The sequence below is a fragment of the Loxodonta africana genome, chromosome 3 (assembly GCF_030014295.1).
Source record: "Loxodonta africana isolate mLoxAfr1 chromosome 3, mLoxAfr1.hap2, whole genome shotgun sequence".
NCBI lineage: Eukaryota > Metazoa > Chordata > Mammalia > Proboscidea > Elephantidae > Loxodonta > Loxodonta africana.
In genome coordinates this window covers 213,975,752-213,999,796 of record NC_087344.1, presented here as the reverse complement: position 1 = coordinate 213,999,796, position 24,045 = coordinate 213,975,752, and the positions used below count along the sequence as shown (strand labels likewise).

Genomic DNA, 24,045 nt, shown 5'->3' with positions numbered 1-24,045 from the left:
CATATGCGAGAAGGAGAATCAAAATCAACAGCCCATGCTGGTTCTTACAAGGCAGGAGTCAGACATGCCTCCACCTTTCAACCTTTTTACCAATTATGACACCAACCGTCCCTCCCACGGCACTCTCTACTCCTCTGCTGGGTTTAATAATTTGTTGCAATGACCACAAAGAACTCACAGACAATATTCATAATTATGGAGTTTATTAGGGAAGTAACAGGTGACAATTCAGGTTCAGGGATGCTCAGGACACAGTTCTTTGATCAGGACAGCCTCTTCTCAGTGTCTTTGCAGGCACATCTTTCTCTGGTCCCTTGGCCTCTGCCCTGCTCAGGTAAGTGTTACAAAGCTCTTTTAACTCTGCCGGTAAGGACCTGGAGGCACCCCACAGGTGCTCAACTCTCTCGCTCTGTGGCTTGGGAAGCCAACCTCACCACCTCCTGCCAGTCTCCTGGTTCTGCTGCCTCTGCTGCCACCATTTCTCTGCGGCTATTTCTCACCATCTCTGGTGTCACAACTCTCTGTCTCCTGAATCTAGGAGGATCTCAGCACAAGGATCCTGGGTCCAAAGGATGCACTCCACTCTTGACTCTTCTTTCTTAGTGGTGTTGAAATCCTCCACCTCTGGGATGGCTCATTTTAAGCCTAGTCAGATGGTAAAACTAATCAATCCCCTCATTAGGGCTGCATACACCTATCTGCATGGTTGTACTCCCACAAGGTGCCATGCCCCTTATTTATATTATTAACAAACTTGCCAATCCCTTTGGTGGGCCACAAGCACCTCATTCGCATAGTCTCACCCAGTCATTTGGTGGGAATTACAAAGACCATGGCTACAAGGGCCATATTAATTCACTGCACCGCAATAAGTAATGCACTAAGCTATATTTAATGCCACTATTTTTTTTATTATCATGAAGGTGATGGCCAATAATTGAAAATTTTAACCACGGGTGTGACTATTTAAATTTGTATCTTAGAAATATTAAGAATTGAATGCACTAACAAGAAAGATCAAAGAGTCAGCCTAAAGTCCAGAAAGGCAATTAAGAGGCTGATGCAGTAGTCAATGGTTCAAATAAGAACCTGAACCATAGCAGAAGGAATGAAAGAGGAGGAACAATTTCTAGGATATTAAGACAGAATCAACAGAACTTAGTAATCAAGTGACTATGGGAGGGTGATGGAAGGAGGAGTTAAGAATGACTTTTGAATTTATGACTTCTGGAACTGAACAGATGATAGCACCGTTCACCAACGAGGGAAACACAGAGAGTAACAGAATTTTTGGGGAAAGGAAAACGATAAATTTAATTTCAAGGACACGAAATTTGAAGATGCTATGAAACACTGTTAAGGGGGCAGTGGCGGTTCAGGGGTAGAATTCTTGCCCTCCATGCAAGAGATGCAGGTTTGATTCCAGGCCAATGCACCTCATGTGCAGCTACCGCCCGTCTGTCAGCGGAGGCTTGTGTGTTGCTATGATGCTGAATACGTTTCAGTGGAGATTCCCGACTAAGACGGACTAGGAAGAAAAGCCTGCCGATCTGCAACTCATCATGGGGACAGGACGGCACAAGACCAGGCAGCATTTCATTCTGTTGTGGATGAGGTCTCCGCAAGTCAGGGTGGAATGCTAGCAACTTGACTCAATGGCCACTAACAACCATGACTAATGGCCTTTGAGCATCTTTTCATACGCTTATTGCCCATTTGGATAGTTCTTTGATGAAATGTCTAGTCAAGTCCTTTGCCCATTTTTAACTGAGTCGTTGGTCTTTTTGTTGTTGAGTTGTTCTTGCTGTTAGGTGTTGCTGAGTCCGCCTCTGATTCATGGAGACCCCATGCACAACGGAATGAAATACTGCCTAGTCCTATATCACTCACATGATCGGTTGCAGAACGGACCGCTGTGATCCATGGGGTTTTCATTAGCTGATTTTTCAGAAGAAGATTACCACTGGCCTTTCTTCTTAGTTCATCTTAGTCTGGAAGCTCCACGGAAACCTATTCGGCATCATATTCAGCTAATCTCCACTGACAGACAGGGGTCTCCCACATAGAGGTTGAGAATTTTGCCACTGAATCGCCACAGGTAAAACCCAAACCCGTTGCCATCAAGTTGATTCTGACTGATAGCGATTCTATAGGACAAAGTGGAACTGGCCCATAGGGTTTCCAAAGAGCAACTGGTGGATTCAAATGGCCGGACTTTTGGTTAGCAGCCTTAGCTCTTAACCACTGTGCCTTAATACATATTCTGGATATTACATGCTTCCCAAATATTTTCTCCCATTCTGTAGGTTGTTTCTTCACTTCCTTGATAAATTTCTCTGATGCACAGAAGTTTTTAATTTTGATGAAGTCGAATTTATCTATTTTATCTTTTATTGTTCATGCTTTTGGCATCATATGTAAGAATCCACTGTCAAAAACTAGGTCCTGAAGCATCACCCCTATTCTAAGAACTTCATGGTTTTAGTTCTTACACTTAAGTCATTGATCCATTTTGATTTTATCTGTATATATGGTATGAGATACGAGTCAAACTTCATTCTTGTGCATAGAGAGATCCAACAGTCCCAGCATCATTTGTTGAAGAGACTATTTTTTCCCCCACTGAAGGGACTTGACACTCTAGTTCAACATCAGTTGCCCACAGATACATGCGTTTATTTCTGGACTCCCAATTCTAGCCTGTTGGTCTATATCTCTATCTGTATACCAGTACCAGACTGTTTGGATTACTGTAGCTTTATAGTACATTTTGAAATAGAAGTGTGAGTCCTCCTACTTTGTTGTTCTTTTTCAAGATTGCTTTGGCTATCGGGGGCTCCTTGCAATTCCACATGAATTTGAGGATTGGCTTTTCTACTTCTGCAATAAAGACTACTGGCATTTTGATAGGAATCATGTTGAATCTCTAGGTCACTTTGGGTAGTATTTCTATCTTAACAATATTAACTGTGTCTTTCCCTTTATTCAGATCTTCTTTAATTTCTTTCAACGACCTTTTTCTATAGTTTTCAGTGTACACTTTTTTCAGCTTCCTGGTTAAACTAATTCTTTGGTATTGTATTATTTAAGATGTCATTGAAAATGGAATTGTTTTCTAAATTTCCTTTTCAGATTGTTCATTGCTTTTAAGTAGTGGCTGAGTCCTTAACCATTGTACCATCAGGACTTCTTAAGTCAAGGTAATCCTGATTAATTTTATACAGATAAAGAAAAATATCTGTGAAGTCTCTAAATTACCTTCAGTAAGGTTCTCATAAATGTTCCCCACAATTAACTTTCATAGTAAAAAAAAAAAAAAAATTTCTTTTTTTTTTTTTTTTTTTTTTAACTTTCATAGTACCTACCAACAATTTACTCAAACACAGAGTTAGTTCACAGAGACAAATAAACTATTATTTCTATTTCTTTATGGTTGGGTAAATCTGTAGTGTTATCAGTAATTAAAATACTCCTACTGTACCCCCTCTTATACTTTGCAATCTCTTTCATTTAAGGTGTTTACTAAACCTAATCTTGTTTGTCTAATTAAGATTCCCATTAGGATAATGCTTAGGGTTCCTATGAGTCCGAATCCACTCGATGCCAACAGTTTAAGACAATGCTTGTTCCACAATTATTTGCAGTTCACAGTTCAGTATTTTTTATTCATCATTTTCTGAAATTCTTTTTTCTTCTGGATATAATTATCCACTCATTTGATCTGCAGGTAACACTTTCTTTAGCCATATGAAGTCAAAATGTAACCATCAATTTAAATTCTGTCATATATTTTATACATTAAAAGTATATTCAAGTCTTAAATGAAAAGGTCAAAACTTTCCTTCAAAGCCCAATTCCATCGCCTAATCTATGGCAGACTAGCCTAACAAGAGACACAAACTGACGTTCAACAATATCTGAGGGACAACTCTTAGGAGTCTATTTGGTTTAAAAATTGTTAAGAGGACCCTTTCACATGTATAGATTACTGAGTTCCTCAAAGAAGTTTGCTCATGTGGGTTGTATCTACTAATGTTTACTGCATTCCAAATTAAAACTAAAAATCTAAAAAAACTATTTTTAAATTCATTTCATAATAAAATATCATTTACCTATTAACAGAAATAAATTTGCTATGAAAACAATTATCTTCAAAAGAATTTTGTGAAAAGAGTAGCACAGTTTCACATTTTTACGAAACTCTTTAATGTCTGAATTAAAAAGAAAAAAGTTGGTGTCTCATAGCCATTTCTTTATTTAATGTGTTGAAATAAACTGTCTTCATTCAAGAACATGCAGAAAATCTCTACTCACACAAAACAGCCTTTTCAGATAATTGTGGATATTCTTCTTTGATAGGACATCAAAACTTGACCAGTAGAAAACATATTATACAGCCACAGCAATCAAAACGGTCTGGTACTAGTGTAACAAAAGAAACACAAATCAATGGGATAGAACTGAGAGTCCAGAAATAAATCCACACATCTGTGATCAACTGATTTTTGATAAGGGTGCTAAGTTCCATTCGATACGGAAAGAAAAGTCTCCTCTATAAATGGTGTTAGGAAAATTGAATTTCCATATGCAGAAAAATGAAACATACAAAAACAAATTCAAAATGGAGTAAGAACATAAATGTGAAAACTAAAGCCATAACATTGCTAGAAGAAAATGCAGAGGCAACGCTGTCAGGCCTAGTTTTGAACAATGGATTACCTATACAATAACAAAAGCACAAACAGCAAAAGGTAAAATAGATTAATGGGACCTCATAAAAATTAAAGATTTCTGTTTATCAAAACACTTTACCAAAAAGTGAAAAGGCAAGCTACCGACCGGGAGAATATCTTCGGAAGCCATATATTCGAGAAGAATCTAAAGCCCCAAATACATATAAAGTCTCAACAACCTAACAACAAGAAGACAAATAACCCAATCAAAAAATGGGCAAAGGACTTGAATAGACATTTCACCAAAACAGACATTCAAATGGCCAACAAACACATGAAAAGATACTCAACATCATTAGTCATCAAGAGATGCAAATCAAAACCACAGTGAGGGTGCATTTCACCAGGCTGGTAGCATAATGGTTAAGAGCTCAGTTGCTAACCAAAAAGTCAGCAGTTCGAATCCACCAATTGCTCCTTGGAAACCCTATGAGGTAGTTCTATTTTGTCCTAGAGGGCTGCAACGAGTTGCAATCTACTTGAAGGCAATGGGTTTTTGTTTGCTTAGGTTGGCTTAAAAAAAAAAAAAAAGTAACAAATATGGTCAGGGTGAGGATGTGGGGAAACTGGAACCATTATCCATTGCTGGTAGAATGCAAAATGGTACGACCACTGTGGAAAACAGTGTAGCAGTTCCTCAAAACACTAAAAACGCTATCAGATAACCCAGCAATTCCACTCCTAGGCATATACTGCAAAGACTTGAAAACAGAGACTTGAAGAGAGTAAACATTGTACACCAATGTTTACTGCAGCACTATTTAGAACAGCCAAACAACCTAAATGCCCATCAACAGACAAATGTATAAACAAAAATGTGGAGCATACATACAATGGAATACCATTCAGTCAGTAAGAGAAATGAAGTCTTGATACATGCTTTAATATGGATGGAGCTTAAAGACATTATGCTGAGTGAAACAAGTCAACCATAAAAAGATAAATATTGTACGGCCTCACTTATAGAAAAAGATAAGAAAAGGCAAATGTATAGAGACCAAAGTTTCTTAGTGGCTACTGGGACAGGAAAAAAAAAAAAAATTTTTTTTTTTTTTCCAGGAAGCAGGGGAAAAAAAGAGGGTTACTGCTTATAAGGAACTGAGGTTTGGGTTATGGTGATGGAAAAATTATATTCGTCAAAGTCAAGGTTATACAGCCAATTAATGAAACTGCTGTCATTAAGGTGAACACCTGTAAAAAGCTGAACTGGCAAAAGTTGTGCAACAGATATGTTTACAAAAACAACAACAACAAAAAGAGAGGAGCTGCTAAGACTGCTTCTGTACGACCAAATACCTCCTGGGATTTGGTTCCTTGGTTCAGAAGTTTAGGGTCATGGTTTCACGGGACATCCAAGTTAACTGGCCTAATACTGTGTTTAGTGCTTTTGTTCTACCTCCTTGTTTGCTGTGCAGTGCCTGGGTCTTCAAAGCTTGCAATCTGCCATCCAAGGCACAACAACTGGTAACTATTTGCCAGAAGAAGGAGAAGAAGGAGAGTCAGGCACAGGAGGTAGAAATGGAATGTGTGGATAATTGCATCCATGAACAACTCCCTCATTTGCCAGGCGACCAGAAGACCTGGATGGTGCCTGACTACCATTACTGAACATTTTGATCCAAGATTCCACAGAAGAATTCTGATCAAAATGGGTAAAATGCAGAACACAACTTCAAATTCTCAGACTCAAGACTTTGTGGAGCCATGGGGGATGGACAAATTTCTGAAATTACTACCCTAAGATAACCTTAAACCTAAAACCAAAAATATTCCCTTAAGTCTTCTTAAAACCAAACAATACTTCAGCTTAACTAGTAAAGAATGCCTTGAGCATTATGTTCTTTTAAGACTTATTTATGTGGGATCAAACTGACGACACGATTCAAAAGATTATGTAAGAGTCTTAGGGTTTATGCTTATGGGGAAGGATTATCTCAGGAGGGTGAAAATGGTTGCACAATTCAAAGAATGCAATCAATGTCACTAAATTGTACATGGAGAAAGTGTTGAATTGGTATATATTTTGCTGCATATACTCTCAGCAAGAAAAAAATTAGTTTAAAAAGGCAAGGAAAACTATCTCAAAGACAAAAACATCTAAAAGAATAAAATACCTAGGAATTAATTTAACCAGGGAGGACAAAGACTTTTAACTGAACACCATAAAACATTGCTGAAAGAAATTAAACACCTAAATAAATGAAAACACATTCCACGTTCTTAATATTGTTAAAGTGTCAATACTACTCAAACCAGTCAACAGATTCAATGCAATCCTTACACAAATTCCAACAGTTTATTAGCAGAAATGGAAAAGTCAAACCTCGAATTGATATGAAACTGCAAGGGGCTCCAAAAAGCCAAAGCAACCCTGAAAAATAAAAACTCTGTAAGAGGACTCAAACTTCTCTATTTCAAAAACTAGTATAAAGCTACAGTAATCAAAACAGTTTGGTACTGGTATAATGACAAAGATATAAATGAATTAAATAGAATTGGGAGTCCAGAAATAAATTCATTTTCTACAGTCAACTTATTTTTTTATAAGGTGCCAAATGCATTCAATTGGGGAATAGTCTTCAATAAATGGTGCTGAGAAAAAGACTGCAAAAGAATGACATTGAACCCATACCTCACACCATGTATGAAAACTAACTCAAAATAGATCAACGATCTAAATGTCAGAACTAAAAGCGTAAAATGCTAAGAATAAAACACGCTTTGGGACCCAGTTTCCAACAACGGATTCTAAGATATAACACCAAAAGCAGCACAAAAGATAAAACAGATAAATCCAGTTCTCCAAATTTAAAAACTTCCAAAGGATTTTTTTCAAGGAAGTTAAGAAACAACCTACAGAATCCAAGAAAATATTTAGGAACCATATATCTGATAAGGGTTTAGTATCCAGAATATTAAAAAAACCAAAACCAAAAAAACCCTAGAACTTAACCACAAAAAACAAACCACCAAATTTAAAAATGGGCAAAGCATTTGAACAGACATTTCTCTAAAGAACATACAAACAGCCAATAAGCACATAAAAAGATGCTCAACACAAGGGAGAATAAAGGAAACCAAAGACACAAGGGAAAGATTAGCTCAAAGAACTAATGGAACACAACTACTACAGCCTCCACCAGACTGAGTCCAGCACAACTAGATGATGCCCGGCTACCATCACCAACTGCTCTGACAGGGATCACAGTAGAGGGTCCCAGACAGAGTTGGAGAAAAATGTAAAACAAAATTCTAACTCACAAAAATAGACCAGACTCATTGGCCTGACAGAGACTGGAGAAGCCCCGAGAGTATGGCCCCCAGACACACTTTTAGCTCAGTAATGAAGTCATCATTCCTGACGTTCATCCATCAGCCAAAGATTAAACAGACCCATAAAACAAAAGGAGACTTAACAGGGCACACCACCCCAGGGGCAAGGACAAGAAGGCAGCAGGGGACAGGAAAGCTGGTAATGGGGAACCCAAGATTGAGAAGGGGAGAGTGTTGACATGTCGTGGGGTTGGCAACCACTGTCACAAAACAGTATGTGTATTAATTGTTAAATAAGAAACTAGTTCGCTCTGTAAATCTTCACCTAAACTACAATAAACTAAAAAAATTTTAACTTAAGGGAAAAAAGAGATGCTTGACACATCATTAATCATTAGGGAAATGCAAATCAAAACCACAATAGCACTTCACTCTCACTAGGATAACTATTACCAGAAAAATAGAGGATAAGAAGTGTTGGCAAGGATATGGAAAAATTGGAACCCTAATCAATTGTTGGTGGGAATGTAAAATGGTGTAGTTGCTGTGGAAAAGTTTGGTGGTTCCTCATAAAGTTAAACACAGAACTACCATATGACTCCGCCACTGCACTATTAGGTATATACCTACCCAAAAGACTTGAAAGCAGGGTGTGATCATTATGGTTGTGTTTCAAATTGATTGGGCCGTGACTCTCAGTGGTTTGGCAGTCGTATAATGATGTAATCACTTCCATGATGAGATCTGATATAATGTAATCACCTCAATGATAGGATCTGCTGTGAGTAGCCAATCAGTTGAAAGGGAGTTTCCTTGGGGGTGTGGTCTGCAATCAATATAGGAAGACTTGCTGGCAAGGCTCATGGACTTCTGCTCGTTCTGGATTCTGCAGCTGGCTCCTGTTTGTCTGACCTCCAGTTATTGGGACTGGAGCTAGCAGCTTACCTGCCATCTTGCCTGCCGATTTTGGGTTCCCCAGCCCTGCAGCTATGTGATTCACAAGAAGCCTCCAGCCTGATCCATGGACTTAGGACATTCCAGCCTCTATGACATTAGCCATTTTCTTCACACAAATCTCTCTCCATATGTACTTATCCACTTTACTGAATTTGCTTCTCTAGAAAACCCAGCCTAAGACTCAGGGTCTGTTTCCTGCTTACCAATGTTCACTGGAGCATTATTATTGTTGTTGTTATTGTTAGATGCCGTCGAGTTGGTTCCAACTAATGGTGACCCTATGCAAAACAGAACAAAAAATTGCATGGTCCTGTGCCATTCTAACAATTGTTGCTATGTTTGAGCCCATTGTTGCATCCATTGTGTCAATCCACCTCGTTGAGGGTCTTCCTCTCTTTCACTGACCCTCCGTCCACCTTACCAAGTGTGATGTCCTTCTGCAGGGACTGGTCCTTCCTGATAACATACCCAAAGTATGAGAGATGAAGTCTTGCTATCCTTGCTGCCAAGGAGAACTCTGGTTGTACTTCTTCCATGACAGATTGTTCATTCCTCTGGCAGTCCATGGTATACTCAATATTCTTCACCAACACCATTAACTCAAAGGCATTGATTCTTCTTCAGTCTTCCTTATTCATTGTTCAGCTTTCACATGCAGATGCGATTTAAAACACCATAGCTTGGGTCAGGCCAACCTTAGTCTTCAAGGTGACATCTTTGCTTTTTAACCCTTTAAAAAGGTCTTTTGCAGCAGATTTACCCAATGTGTCCTTTGATTTCCTGACTGCTGCTTCCATGGGTGTTGATCATGGATCCAGTAAAATGAAATACTTGACAATTTCAATCTTTTCTGTTTATGATGATGCTGCTTACTGGCCCAGTTGTGAGGATTTTTGTTTTCTTTATGTTGAGGTGTAATCCATACCGAAGGCTGTAGTCTTTGATCTTCATCAATAAGTGCTTCAAGTCCTCTTCACTTTCAGCAAGCAAGGTTTTGTCATCTGCATATTGCAGGTTGTTAACGAGTCTTCCTCCAATCCTGTTCCCTCATTCTTCTTCATATGGTCCATCTTTTCAGATTATTTCCTCAGCATACAGATTGAATAAATATGGTGAAAGCATACAACCCTGACACACGCTTTTCCTGACTTTGAACAATGCAGTATCCCCTTGTTCAGTTCCAACGACTGCCTCTTTATCTATGTACAGATTCTGCATGAGCACAATTAAGTGTTCTGAAATTCCCATCCTTGGCAATCATCCATAATTTATTATGATCCACACAGTCGACTGCCTCTGCACAGTCAATGTAAAACAGAGGTAAACATCTCTGTGGTTATCTCTGCCTTCAACCAAGATTCATCCGACATCAGCAATGATACCCCTCTTTCCACCTCGTCTTCTGAATCTGGCTTGAATTTCTGGCAGTTCCCTGTTGATATACTGCTGCAGCTCATTCTACATGTACTTTCAGCAAAATTTTACTTGTGTGTAATATTAATACTGTTGGATAATTTCTGCATTCAGTTGGATCACCTTTATTTGGAATGAGCACAAATACCGATCTCTTCCAGTTGGCTGGCCAAGAAGCTGCCTTCCAAATTTCTTGGCATAGACAAGTGAGCACTTGCAGCACTGTATCTGTTTGTTGAAACATCTCAATTGGTAGTCCATCAATTCCTGAAGCCTTGTTTTTCTGCCAATACCTTCAGTGCAGCTTGAACCTCTTCCTTCAGTACCATTGGTTCCTGCTCATAGGCTACCTCCTGAAATGGTTGAATGTTGACCAATTCTTTTTGGTATAGTGACTATATATTCCTTCCATCTTCTTTTGATGCTTCCTGTGTCATCTAATATTTTCCTTATAGAATCTTTCAATATTGCATCTTCAGGCTTGAATTTTTTCTTCAGATCTTTCAGCTTGAGAAACATCCAGCATGTTCTTCCCTTTTGGTTTCCTAACTCCGGGTTACTTTACTTTGTCTTCTGGAGCCACCCTTTGAAATCTTCTGTTCAGCTCTTTTACTTCATCATTTCTTGCATTTGCTTTAGACACCTGATGTTCAAGAGCAAGTTTCAGAGTCTCTTTTGACACCTATTTTGGTCTTTTCTTTCTTGTCAGTTTAATGACCTCTTGCTTTCTTCACATATGATGTCCTTGATGTCATTCCACAACCTGTCTGGTCATTAGTGTTCAACGTGTCAAATCTATTCTTGAGATGGTCACTAAATTCAGGCGGGAAATACTCAAGACTGTACTTTGGCTCTCCTGGACTTGTTCTAATTTTCTTTAGCTTCAACTTGAACTTACATATGAACAGTTGATGGTCTGTTCTGCAGTCGGCCCCTGGCCTTGTTCTGACTGATGATACTGAGCTTCTCCATCATCTCTTTACACAGATGTAGTTGATTTGATTCCTGTGTATTCCATCTGGTGAGGCCTGTGTATATAACTGACACTTATGTTATTCAAAAAAGATATCTGCAATGAAAAAGTCATTGGTCTTGCAAAATTCTATCCTGCGAGCTCCAGCATCGTTTCTATCACTGAGGCCATATTTTCCACCAGCCAATCCTTCTTTGTTTCCACCTTTTGCATTCCAATCACCAATAATTATCGATGCATCTTGACTGCATGTTCAATCAATTGGAGACTGCAGAAGTTGTTAAAAAATGTTTAATTTCTTCATCTTTGACCTTAGTGGTTGGTGCATAAATTTGAAAAGTAGGTCACGTTAACTGATCTTCCTGGCAGGCATATGGATATTATCCTATCACTCGCAGCGCTGTATTTCAGGATAGATCCTGAAATGTTTTTTGATGATGAATGCAATGCTATCAGGTTGTTGCTGCTGGCGTAGCAGACCATATGATTGTCCAATTCAAAATGGTCAGTACCAGTCCTTTTCAGCTCACTAACACCTAGGACATTGATGTTTATGTGTTCTATTTTGTTTTTTATAATTTCCAATTTTCCTAGATTCATACTCTGTACATTCCACGTTCCGATTATTAATGGATATTCGCAGCTGTTTCTTCACATTTTGAGTCATGCCACATCAGGAAACGAAGGTTCCAAAAGCTTGACTCAATCCACGTCATTAAGTTAACTCTACTCTGAGGAGGCAGCTCATCTTCTGGGACAGCCTCTGACAATGTTCCACTGCTATCCAGAAGGTTTTCACTGGCTAATTCTTTTCAGAAATAGACGACTAGGTCCTTCTTCCTAGTCTGCCTTAGTCTGGAAGCTCCACTAAAACCTGTCCACCATGAGTGACCCTGCTGGTATCTGAGTACCAGTGGCAGAAATTCCAGTGTCACAGGAAAACGCAAGCCCCCACAGTACAACAAAATGACAGACACGTGGGGGGAGCATTATTAACAATTGCCAAAAAGTGGAAACAACCTAAGTATTCATCAACAGATGAATGGATAAAATGTGGGAAATCCATACAATGCAGCAATTCAGCCATGAAGAAATATGAAGTTCTGTTACATGTTAAAACATGGATGAACCTTGAAAAGATTACACTGAGTGAACTAAGTCAGACACTACTGGACAATAGTGTATGACCCACCTATATAAAATACCTAGAACAGGCAAATGCATAGAGACCAATGTTTATTAGAGCTTACTAAGGGCAGGTGGGAGGGGAAAATAGAAAGTTATTCCTTAAGGAGTATGGAGTTTCTGTTAAGGGTGATAACAAAAAAATTTGGAAATGGATAGGGATGACAACTGCACAGCATGGTGAATGTAATAAATGTAACTGAATTGTACATATACAAATAGTTGAAATGCCAAATGTTTTGTTATACATATTTTATCACACACACACACAAAATCCATTTGTCTAACTTGCTCTTTGAATGGGATCTTTACCTCTGTGTGATTTCATAACGCCATCTGGAAAATGTTGGTTTGCTGAGTTATTCAGTTCTTCCAAATGTTGACACAGTTCATTAAATAATATCACCATTACTATCCTATCATTATTACCACAAATGTCTCTACTAGAATGCTATCAAGCTCAAGGTAGCCCATACAGGTATCCCCAAATTCTAATTTTTTGCCTGAAAGCTCCAATTTTATCATTAGTAACAAGTTCATTTTGTTCATTTTCAAAGAAATGTTTGCCAAATACCAAAGTCTGAATAACAATGGTTTTTCAGTTGTTTTTTCAATTAAAGAAGATACTACATGAAAATGGGGAGGGAGGTAGCTGAGCTAGCAACTCAATCACACAAACTCTTTCCCTCTGCAGCACATACCCATTTTATCACACAGACACTCTAGAGCCAAGTATAGTAAAATTTAATTTGTACTGAAAAAGAATCTGAAGGAAAAATGAATTTTTTTTTTAACTGTATGACATGAAGTATTCATGACAGAGAAGAATATACACTACTAGAAAATTCAGTGCCACTGCCTTGATTTCCTGCTAAGGTATCAGCTGTTTTACTCAGCATTGCTTTTGCATCTTTAATCCAAACATCAAAGAGAAAAGGGTGGGGGCTAAGATGGCTAACTAGGTAGAAGCTACCTCGGATCTCTCTTGCAACAAAGACTTGCAAAAACAAGTGCATCAATCACATACATGACAATCTATGAACCCTGACCATCAAACACAGATCTAAAGAGTTGACCTGAGTGACAGAGACTGGAACGAACAACCACGGGGAAGCAGTGACTGTTTTCGGAGCCTGAAGCCAGCGTTCCAGTCAGGAAACCTTGGCGCCGGGCTTTGGACTGGGCGCAGGGGAGCTGAGCACGCCATCCAGAGATGGCACAAACACGGGACGCAGCCCTAGCCCCCAGAAGTGACCTCGGGGGAAGCCCAGCCACTGCACGCAGGTAGCGCAGCAACGCAGCTGACAGGAGAAGTCACCAGGAGGCAGCGACTGGTTTTGGGAGCCTGGAGTGCGGAGTTTCAGCCAGGGAACCATGGCGCTGGGCTTCGGACGGGGAGCGGAGGAACTGAACGTGGCTTCTGAGACAGCACAAGCATGGGACGCGGGCCTGACCTTCGGCGGCAATCTCTACCCAGCCAGCGCACACAGTCGACTCAACACGACCCTCGGGAATCTCAGATAAAACAGTCATCCCAAGCAAGATAATTAACTTTGTCTATATTCTGGGGTGTTACTCTCTCCTATTTACCGGAAACCTCCCCTCCCCTTCCCAGGCGGCTTCATTAACATTGGGATTTCCTGAGCCAGAGAGTGACGTGTGCTGCACGTTTTTTTTTTTTTTTTTGGTCTTTTCCTAACCCATTCTCCTGGCCTGAGAGAAGCAGCTACAAAAAACCCAGGGACCAAAAATCCTTCCCTAATTGGACTAAAAACACAGAACCAGCTCCAGCCAAACATATGTGATCCACAGCCTTGGGCTTTCATCCCTACAGGGAACAAGGTGGCTATTATAATGCAAAGGCAATTCTGATAGGTATCAGACTAATTTTTTTTAGCAGATTACTGGAAAGACGAGTTTCCCAGGTCTGATATCTCTGTATATTCAACAGAGCTCTCACGGACCCATAACAGGGAACTGAGGGCTGAAGCTCCCCCCAGACCACCTAGCCTCCTGCCTTAGAGGTCTAAAGAGGGTGACACCTACCAATTTGTAGAGGTACTTGCATTGGGGGCCTAAGGTACAGCAGCAGAGCCCACCCACCAAAGTGCTTTAGGAATAGAGACACACCTACCTCACTGGAACTTGGGGGAAGCCTGTCAGCATCCTGCCCCTCCTGGAGTGTGAACCCCTGCTGCTACTAGAATCTGGTGAACACAACTATCACCACTACTTCTCTAGGTGGATAGGTGAGAGTCTGCACCACACACTTGATGACCCAAAATCAGATTCTACTCAAGAATAGTAAATGGACTCTCAGGCTTATATACCTGGTAACCGCCCAAACCAGCTAGTAATAGGATATAAGTGATTCAAGGGCTACAACATTCAAGAGAGCGCAATCTAGTAGCCCATCTACGTATACTGAAAGAAAACAAAACAAGATGAGACTCAGTGAGCAAATATAGAATAAATCACTACAATATCTTAGAGATGGCTCGGAGACAGCAGGCGATATCAAACCACATAAAGAAGCAGACCATGACTGCTAAACTAAAAATCAAAATCTTTCCCAAATGAAGATACAAACCTGGAATTGCCAGATGCAGAATATAAAAAACTAATTCACAGAATGCTTCAAGACATCAGGGATGACATCAGAAATGAAATAAGGCAATCTACAGAAAAAGCCAAGGAACACACTGATAAAGCAGTTGAAGAACTCAAAAAGATTATTCAAGAACAGAGTGGAAAAATGAATAAGCTGCAAGAATCCATAGAGAGACAGCATTCAGAAACCCAAAAGATTAACAGTAAAATTACAGAATTAGACAACTCAACAGGAAGTCAAAGGAGCAGACTTGAGAAACTGGAATGCAGGGTGGGGGATCTGGAGGAGAAGGGAATTGACACCAATATAGCTGAAAAAAAAATCAGATAAAAGAACTAAAAAAAAAAATGAAGAAACCCTAAGAATCATGTGGGAAGCTATCAAAAAGAATAACTTGCATGTGATTGGAGTCCCAGAACACGGAGGGATAACAGAAAATACAGAGAGAATAGTTGAAGATCTGTTGGCAGAAAACTTCCCTGACATCATGAAAGACGAAAGGATATCTATCCAAGATGCTCATCGAACCCCATTCAAGACTGATCCAAAAAGAAAATCACCAAGACATATTATCATGAAACTTCCCAAAACCAAAGAAAAAGAGAAAATTTTAAAAGCAGCCAGGAATAAAAGAAAGGTCTCCTACAAAGGAGAATCAGTAAGAATAAGTTCAGACTACTCAGTAGAAACCATGCAGTCAAGAAGGCAATGGGATGACATATATAGAACACCGAAGGAGCAAAACTGCCAGCCAAGGATCATATATGCAGCAAAACTCTCTCTCAAATATGAAGGCGAAATTAAAACATTTACAGATAAACACAAGCTTAGAGAATTTGCAAAAACCAAACCAAAGCTACAAGAAATACTAAAGGAAACTGTTTGGTCAGAAAACCAATATCAGATACCAGCACTACAAAAGGTCACAGAACAGAACATCCTGATATCAACTCAAACAGGGAAATCACAAAAACAAATTAAGATTAATTTTAAAAAGAAAAAAAAAACACTCAAAACAGGGAATCATTGAAGTCAATATATAAAAATCACAATAATCAAAAAGAGGGACTAAATACAGGTGGCACAGAACTGCCATATGGAGTGGGAAACAAGGCGATAAAAGACAATACAAGTTGGATTTTTACTTAGAAAAACAGGGGTAAATATTAAGGTAACCACAAAGAGGTATAACAACTCCATAACTCAAAATAAAAACCAAGAAAAACATAATGACTCAGCAAACATAAACTCAAATACTATGAAAATGAGGAACACAGAATTTACAAAGAAAAACGTCTCAGCACAAAAATTAAGTGGAAAAATGAAATACTCAACACACATAAAAAGGCATCAAAATGACAGCAGTAAACACATACATATCTATAATTACGCTGCACGTAAATGGACTAAATGCACCAATATAGGGACAGAGAGTCTCAGGCTGGATAAAGAAACATGATCCATCTATATGCTGCCTACAAGAGACACACCTTAGACTTAGAGACACAAACTAAAACTCAAAGGATGGAAAAAATATATCAAGCAAACAACAAACAAAAAAGACCAGGAGTAGCAATATTAATTTTTGACAAAATAGACTTTAAAGTTAAATCTACCACAAAGGATAAAGAAGGACACTACATAATGATAAAAGGGACAATTACCAGGAAGATATAACCATATTAAATATTTATGCACCCAACGACAGGGCTGCAAGGTACATAAAACAAACTTTAACAGAACTGAAAAGTGAGATAGACACCTCCACATTTATAGTAGGAGACTTCAACACACCACTTTGGAGAAGGACAGGACTTCCAGTAAGAAGCTCAATAGAGACACGGAAGACCTAATTGCTACAATCAACCAACTTGACCTCATTGACTTATACAGAACACTCCAACCAACTGCTGCAAAGTATACTTTTTTGTCTAGCGCACATGGAACATTCTCTAGAATAGACCATATATTAGGTCATAAAACAAACCTTTGCAGAATCCAAAACATTGAAATATTACAAAGCATCTTCTCAGACCACAAGGCCATAAAAATGGAAATCATAACAGAAATATTACAGAAAAGAAATCAAATACTTGGAAACTGAACAATACCCTGCTGAAAAAAGACTGGGTTATAGAAGACATTAAGGAGGGAATAAAGAAATTCATAGAATGCAACAAGAATGAAAATACTTCCTATCAAAACCTCTGGGACACAGCAAAAGCACTGCTCAGAGGTCAATTTATATCGATAAATGCACGCATACAAAAAGAGCCAAAATCAGAAAACTGTTCCTACAACTTGAACAAATAGAAAGTGAGCAACAAAAGAATCCATCAGGCACCAGAAGAAAACAAATAATAAAAATTAGAGCTGAACTAAATGAATTAGAGAACAGAAAAACAATTAAAAGAATTAACAAAGCCAAAAGCTGGTTCTTTGAAAAAATTAACAATATCGATAAACCATTGGCCAGACTGACTAAAGAAATACAGGAAAGGAAACAAATAACCCGAATAAGAAACGAGATGGGCCACATCAAAACAGACCCAACTGAAATTAAAAGAATCATATCAGATTATTATTAAAAATTGTACTCTAACAAATTTGCAACCTTGAAGAAATGGATGAATTCCTGGAAAAACACTACCTACCTAAACTAACACAATCAGAAGTAGAACAACTAAACAGACCCATAACAAAAAAAGAGATTGAAACGGTAATTGAAAAACTCCCAATAAAAAAAAGCCTGGGCCCGGACAGCTTCACTGCAGAGTTCTACCAAACTTTCAGAGAAGAGTTAACACCACCACTACTAAAGGTATTTCAAAGCATAGAAAATGACCAAATATTTCCCTAACTCATTCTATGAAGCCACCACATCCCTGATACCAAAACCAGGTAGAGACGTCACAAAAAAAGAAAATTACAGACCTGTATCCCTCATGAACATAGATGCAAAAATCCTCAACAAAATTCTAGCCAGTAGAATTCAACAACATATCAAAAAAATAATTCACCACGACCAAGTGGGATTTATACCAGGTATGCAAGCTTTTGGTTTAATATTAGAAAAACCATTAATGTAAGCCACCATATAAATAAAACAAAAGACAAAAACCACATGATCTTATCAATTGATGCAGAAAAGGCATTTGACAAAGTCCAACACCCATTCATGATAAAAACTCTCAGCAAAACAGGAATTGAAGGAAAATTCCTCAACATAATAAAGGGCATCTTTTTTTTTTTTTTTTATACACAGCCAACAGCCAACATCACTCTAAATGGAGAGAGCCTGAAAGCATTTCCCTTGAGAAAGGAAACCAGACAAGGATGCCCTTTATCACTGCTCTTATTCAACACTGTGCTAGAGGTCCTAGCCAGAGCAATTAGGCTAGACAAAGAAATAAAGGGCATCCGGATTGGGAAGGAAGAAGTACAATTATCTCTATTTGCAGATGACATGATCTTATACACAGAAAACCCTAAGGAATCCTCCAGAAAACTACTGAAACTAATAGAAGAGTTCGGCAGAGTCTCCAGTTATAAGATAAACACACAAAAATCACTTGGATTCCTCTACATCAAGAAAAAGAACATCGAAGAGGAAATCACCAAATCAATGCCATTCACAGTAGCCCCCAAGAAGATAAAGTACTTAGGAATAAATCTTACTAAAGATATAAAAGACCTGTACAAATAAAACTACAAAGTACTACTACAAAAAACTAAAAAGGACCTACATAAGTGGAAAAACCTGCCTTGCTCATGGATAGGAAGACTTAACTTAGTAAAAATGTCTATTCTACCAAAAGCCATCTATACATACAATGCAATTCCAACCCAAATTCCAATGCCATTTTTTAATGTGATGGAGAAACAAATCACCAACTTCATATGGAAAGGAAAGAAACCCCGGAGAAGTAAAGCATTACTGAAAAAGAAGAAAGTGGGAGGCCTCACTCTACCTAATATTAGAACATATTATACTGCCACAGTAGTCAAAACAGCCTGGTACTGGTACAACAACAGGCACATAGACCAATGGAACAGAACTGAGAACCCAGATATAAATCCATCCATATATGAGGAGCTGATATTTGACAAAGGCCCAGTGCCAGTTAATTGGGGAAAAGATAGTCTTTTTAACAAATGGTGCTGGCATAACGGGATATCCATTTGCAAAAAAATGATACAGGACCCATACCTCACACCATGCACAAAAACTAGCTCTAAGTGGATCAAAGACCTAAACATAAAGAGTAAAACAATAAAGATCATGGAAGAAAAAATAGGGACAACTTTAGGAGCCCTGATACAAGGTATAAACAGAATACAAAACATTACCAAAAATGACGAAGAGAAACCCGATAACTGGGAGCTCCTAAAAATCAAACACCTATGCTCATCTAAAGACTTCACCAAAAGAGTAAAAAGACCACCTTCAGATTGGGAAAGAATTTTCAGCTATGACATCTCCGACCAGCGCCTGATCTCTAAAATCTATATGATTCTGTTAAAACTCAACCACAAAAAGACAAACAACGCAATCAAAAAGTGGGCAAAGGATATGAACACGTACTTCACTAAAGAAGATATTCAGGCAGCTAACAGATACATGAGAAAATGCTCTCGATCATTAGCCATTAGAGAAATGCAAATTAAAACTACGATGAGATTCCATCTCACTCCAACAAGGCTGGCATTAATTCAAAAAACACAAAATAATAAATGCTGGAGAGGCTGCAGAGAGATTGGAACTCTTATACACTGCAGGTGGGAATGTAAAATGGTACAACCACTTTGGAAATCTATCTGGCGTTATCTTAAACAGTTAGAAATAGAACTACCATACAACCCAGAAATCCCACCCCTCGGAATATACCCTAGAGAAATAAGAGCCTTCACACGAACAGATATATGCACACCCATGTTTACTGAAGCTCTGTTTACAATAGCAAAAAGTTGGAAGCAACCAAGGGGTCCATCAACGGATGAATGGGTAAAGAAATTGTGGTAGATTCACACAATGGAATACTACGCATCGATAAAGAATAGTGACTAATCTGTGAAACAGTTCATAACATGGAGGAACCTGGAAGGCATTATGCTGAGTGAAATTAGTCAGAGACAAAAGGACAAATATTGTATAAGACCACTATTATAAGATCTTTAGAAATAGTATAAACTGAGAAGAACACATACTTTTGTGGTTAAGTGGGGGGAAGGAGGGAGGGTGGCAGAGGGTTATTTACTGATTAGTTAGTAGATAAGAACCACTTTAGGTGAAGGGAAGGACAATACTCAATACATAGAAGATCAGCTCAATTGGACTGGACCAAAAGCAAAGAAGTTTCCGGGATAAACTGAATGCTTCAAAGGTCAGCGGAGCAAGGGCGGGGGTTTAGGGACTATGGCTTAAAAAGGGGACTTCTAAGTCAATTGGCAAAATAATTCTATTATGAAAACATTCTGCATCCCACTTTGAAATGTGGCGTCTGGGGTCTTAAATGCTAACAAGCGGCCATGTAAGATGCATCAATTGGTCTCAACCCACCTGGATCAAAGGAGAATGTAGAACATCAAGGTCACAGGATAACTATGAGCCCAAGAGACAGAAAGGGCCACATGAACCAAGAGACTCACATCATCCTGAGACCAGGAGAACTAGATGGTGACTGGCCACAACCGATGACTGCCCTGATAGGGAGCACAACAGAGAAGCCCTGAGGGAGCAGGAGATCAGTGGGATGCAGACCCCAAATTCTCATAAAAAAGACCAGACTTAATGGTCTGACTAAGACTAGAGGAATCCCAGCGGTCATGGTCCCCAAATCTTCTGTTGGCCCAGGACAAGAACCATTCCCGAAGACAACTCATCAGACATGGAAGGGACTGGACAATGGGTTGGAGAGAGATGCTGACGAAGAGTGAGCTACTTGTATCAGGTGGACACTGAGACTGTGTTGGCATCTCCTGTCTGGAGGGGAGATAGGAGGGTAGAGAGGGTTAGAAACTTGCAAAATTGTCAGGAAAGGAGAGACTGGAAGGAGGGAGCGGGCTGACTCATTAGGGGGAGAGTAAGTGGGAGTATGGAGTAAGGTGTATATAAGCTTGTATGTGGCAGACTGACTTGATTTGGAAACTTTCACTTAAAGCACAATAAAAATTATTAAAATAAATAAATAAAAGAGAAAAGGGCATATAATATTTTATTATTAATATGAACAGGTTTTAGTCCTAAGGGTTCAAGGACTACACTTTGAAAACTACTGACTTACATACACAAACAAGTCTTTAAAATGTAAGATATGTGCATATTTAAATTAAAACTAAAACGCCTATTGCCAGTGGAGACCGTTTCGACTCATAGTGACCCTATACCCAGTGCCTTCGAGATGAGTGTGACTAGTGACCCTATAAAACTGTCCCATCAGGTTTTCAAGGCTGTAGTCTTTACAGAAACAGACTACCACATCCTTCTCCCACACAGTGGCTGGATTTGAACTGCTGACCTCTTAACCACTGAGCCATAAGGGATCTAAAACATCTCTAGATGTCAAAATGTCCCCCAGAAGCAAAATCCTATCCTACCCAACATTGAGAATTAATTAGTGTTTTGGACGAAAACCATTTAGGAAGTCTAACCTTGCCTGTTTTTTTTTTTTTTTTTTTTTTTCACAAAAAGAAAAAAAAAAAAGGAATAAACTCAATTTTAGGTCTATGTTCCCTCCTTTCCTAAACTTAATCATTTGATGATGGAATGCAATTGTCCATTCTGAGTCCCACCTACAAACAACACTTGAATAACATTACCAAATTAAACTTTTCCTACTAGGGAAATGAGGTTACCAACTTCAAGAGTGATATCTTCTATATCTCACACACATTGGAAAGGGAAGATAGACCAAGGTTTCTCAACCATGGGAGTGCACACCAAAATAACCTGAGGTGCTTTTTCAATATGTCAGGATACCATCTAAGCCACACCAAATCAGAATTCATTCAGCAATTACTTGAGTGTCCACTATACGCAAAGCACTGTTAATAGGTGATAGGGATTGTCTCAGTCATCTAGTGCTGCCTTAACAGAAATACCACAAATGCAGGGGCTTAACAAAAAGAAACTAATTCTCTCACTGTCTAGTAGGCTACAAGTCCAAATTCAGGGCGCCAGATCCAGGGGAAGGCTTTCTCTCTCCGTCAGCTCTGGAGGAAGGTCCTTGTCATCAGTCTTCCCCTGGTCTGGGAGCATCTCACACAGGAACCTTAAGTCCAAAGGACACACTCTGCTTCTGGCACTGCTTTCTTGGTGGTATGAAGTCCCCAACTCTCTGCTTACTTCCCCTTCATCTCTTCAGAGATAAAAGCTGGTGCAGGCCACACCCCAGGGGTACTTCCTTTGTACTGGATCAGGGATGTGACCTGGTAAGGGTGTTAAAATCCCAACCTAATCCTCTTTAACATAAAATTACAATCACAAAATGGAGGAGGACCACACAATACTGGGAATCATGGCCTAACCAAGTAAACACACATTTTTGAGGGGGATATAATTCAATCCATGACAGGGATACAGCAATATATAAAAGACACATGGTCCCTGTCCTCTTAAAGTTCACATTCCAGTACAGGGAGACACCATAAACATGTAGAAAAGTAAACAGGATTACCTCAGTCTATTAAAAAAAACAAAACACAAGGGAAAGCTTAGTCCAAAGGGCTAATGGACCACAACTACCACAATCTCTGCCAGGCTGAGCCCAGAAAAACTAGATGGTACCCGGCTACCACCACCAACTGCTCTGATAGGAATCATAATACAGAGTCCTTGGACAGAGCAGGAGAAAAATGAAGAACAAAATTCAAATTCAAACACACAAAAAGGACCAGACTTGCTGGTCTGACAGAACCTTGAGAAATCACAAGCCTATGGCCCCTGATACCCTTTTAACTCAGTAGAAAAGTACTCCAGAGGCTCGCTCTTAAGCCAAAGATTAGACAAGTCTATATGGCAAACAATAGCACACTTGAGGGACTGGCTGCATAATTTAACCACGTTTATGAGACGAAATGAATACACCAGCCCAAAAGGAAAGATAAGAAAGCAGGAAGGGACAGGCAACTGAACAAATGGAAACAGGGAACCCAGCGTGAAGGGGAGAGCATTGGTCCATCAAAGGGTTGGCACCCAATGTCCTAAAACAATTTGTGTATTAATTCTTTAATGAGAAACCAATTTGCTCTGTAAACTTACACCTAAAACATAATTGGAAAAAAAGGCAAATAGAAAAAACTATAATGGGACCAATTGCACTACATTCTCACCAGTATCAGTAAAGATATAACCAAAGTATTCAATGGTCTAAGTGAAAGTTATATTTTTGTATTTAGAAAGGCCATGACATAATTATGTCCATAAATTCAAAATTACTTGTTCTATGTTTGGTGGTTGGCAAAACTATGGCTCCTAACTTTGGGAAATTTTAAGCTCAAGCCTAAATAGGTAAATTCTCTCACAGTTTCAATTTTAACTTACATCACTTCAATGAAAACAATGTTAAATTCCTGAAAACAGTAGAATTTAATGGTTTTATGAATAAAGGGGGAAAAGAGCACCTGTACTCCCGAAGGCAACTTTGGGCAATAAGTAAGGGTGATCCAAAGCAAGGTATTCCCCAGAAATTACTCAAAAGAAAAAAGCATCCCTTGGCAAGCTGGCAATCACAAGGATTGTTTACAAAGGAATCAGGCAGGGATTCTGTATTTTTTACTTCTGTGAAGAACTGTTAGCAAAAATTTGAAGGCAGTCAATTTATTGCTCTTAAATTTCTTCTAAGAAGCAAGTACAAAGCCTCTTACCTAGCCTACCTATGGTTTAAGAAAAAAAAAAAAAG

At 39.0% G+C, this 24,045-nt stretch overlaps 1 protein-coding gene across 26 annotated transcripts in view; it reads right to left on the bottom strand.

Annotated features, from left to right (window-relative positions):
* Window positions 1-24,045, bottom strand: part of LOC104847275 (atrophin-1-like) — a 78,763-nt gene that overhangs the window by 28,614 nt on the left and 26,104 nt on the right. For 14 of the 26 annotated variants that reach the window (XR_010321611.1, XM_064282990.1, XM_064282997.1 and 11 more), the window contains one exon: window positions 4,315-4,422. The exons of the other annotated variants lie outside the window; for them this stretch is intronic. The gene's annotated coding sequence lies outside the window, so the exon portion shown is untranslated. The remainder of the gene's footprint in view (window positions 1-4,314; window positions 4,423-24,045) is intronic. 26 annotated transcript variants of the gene reach the window in all.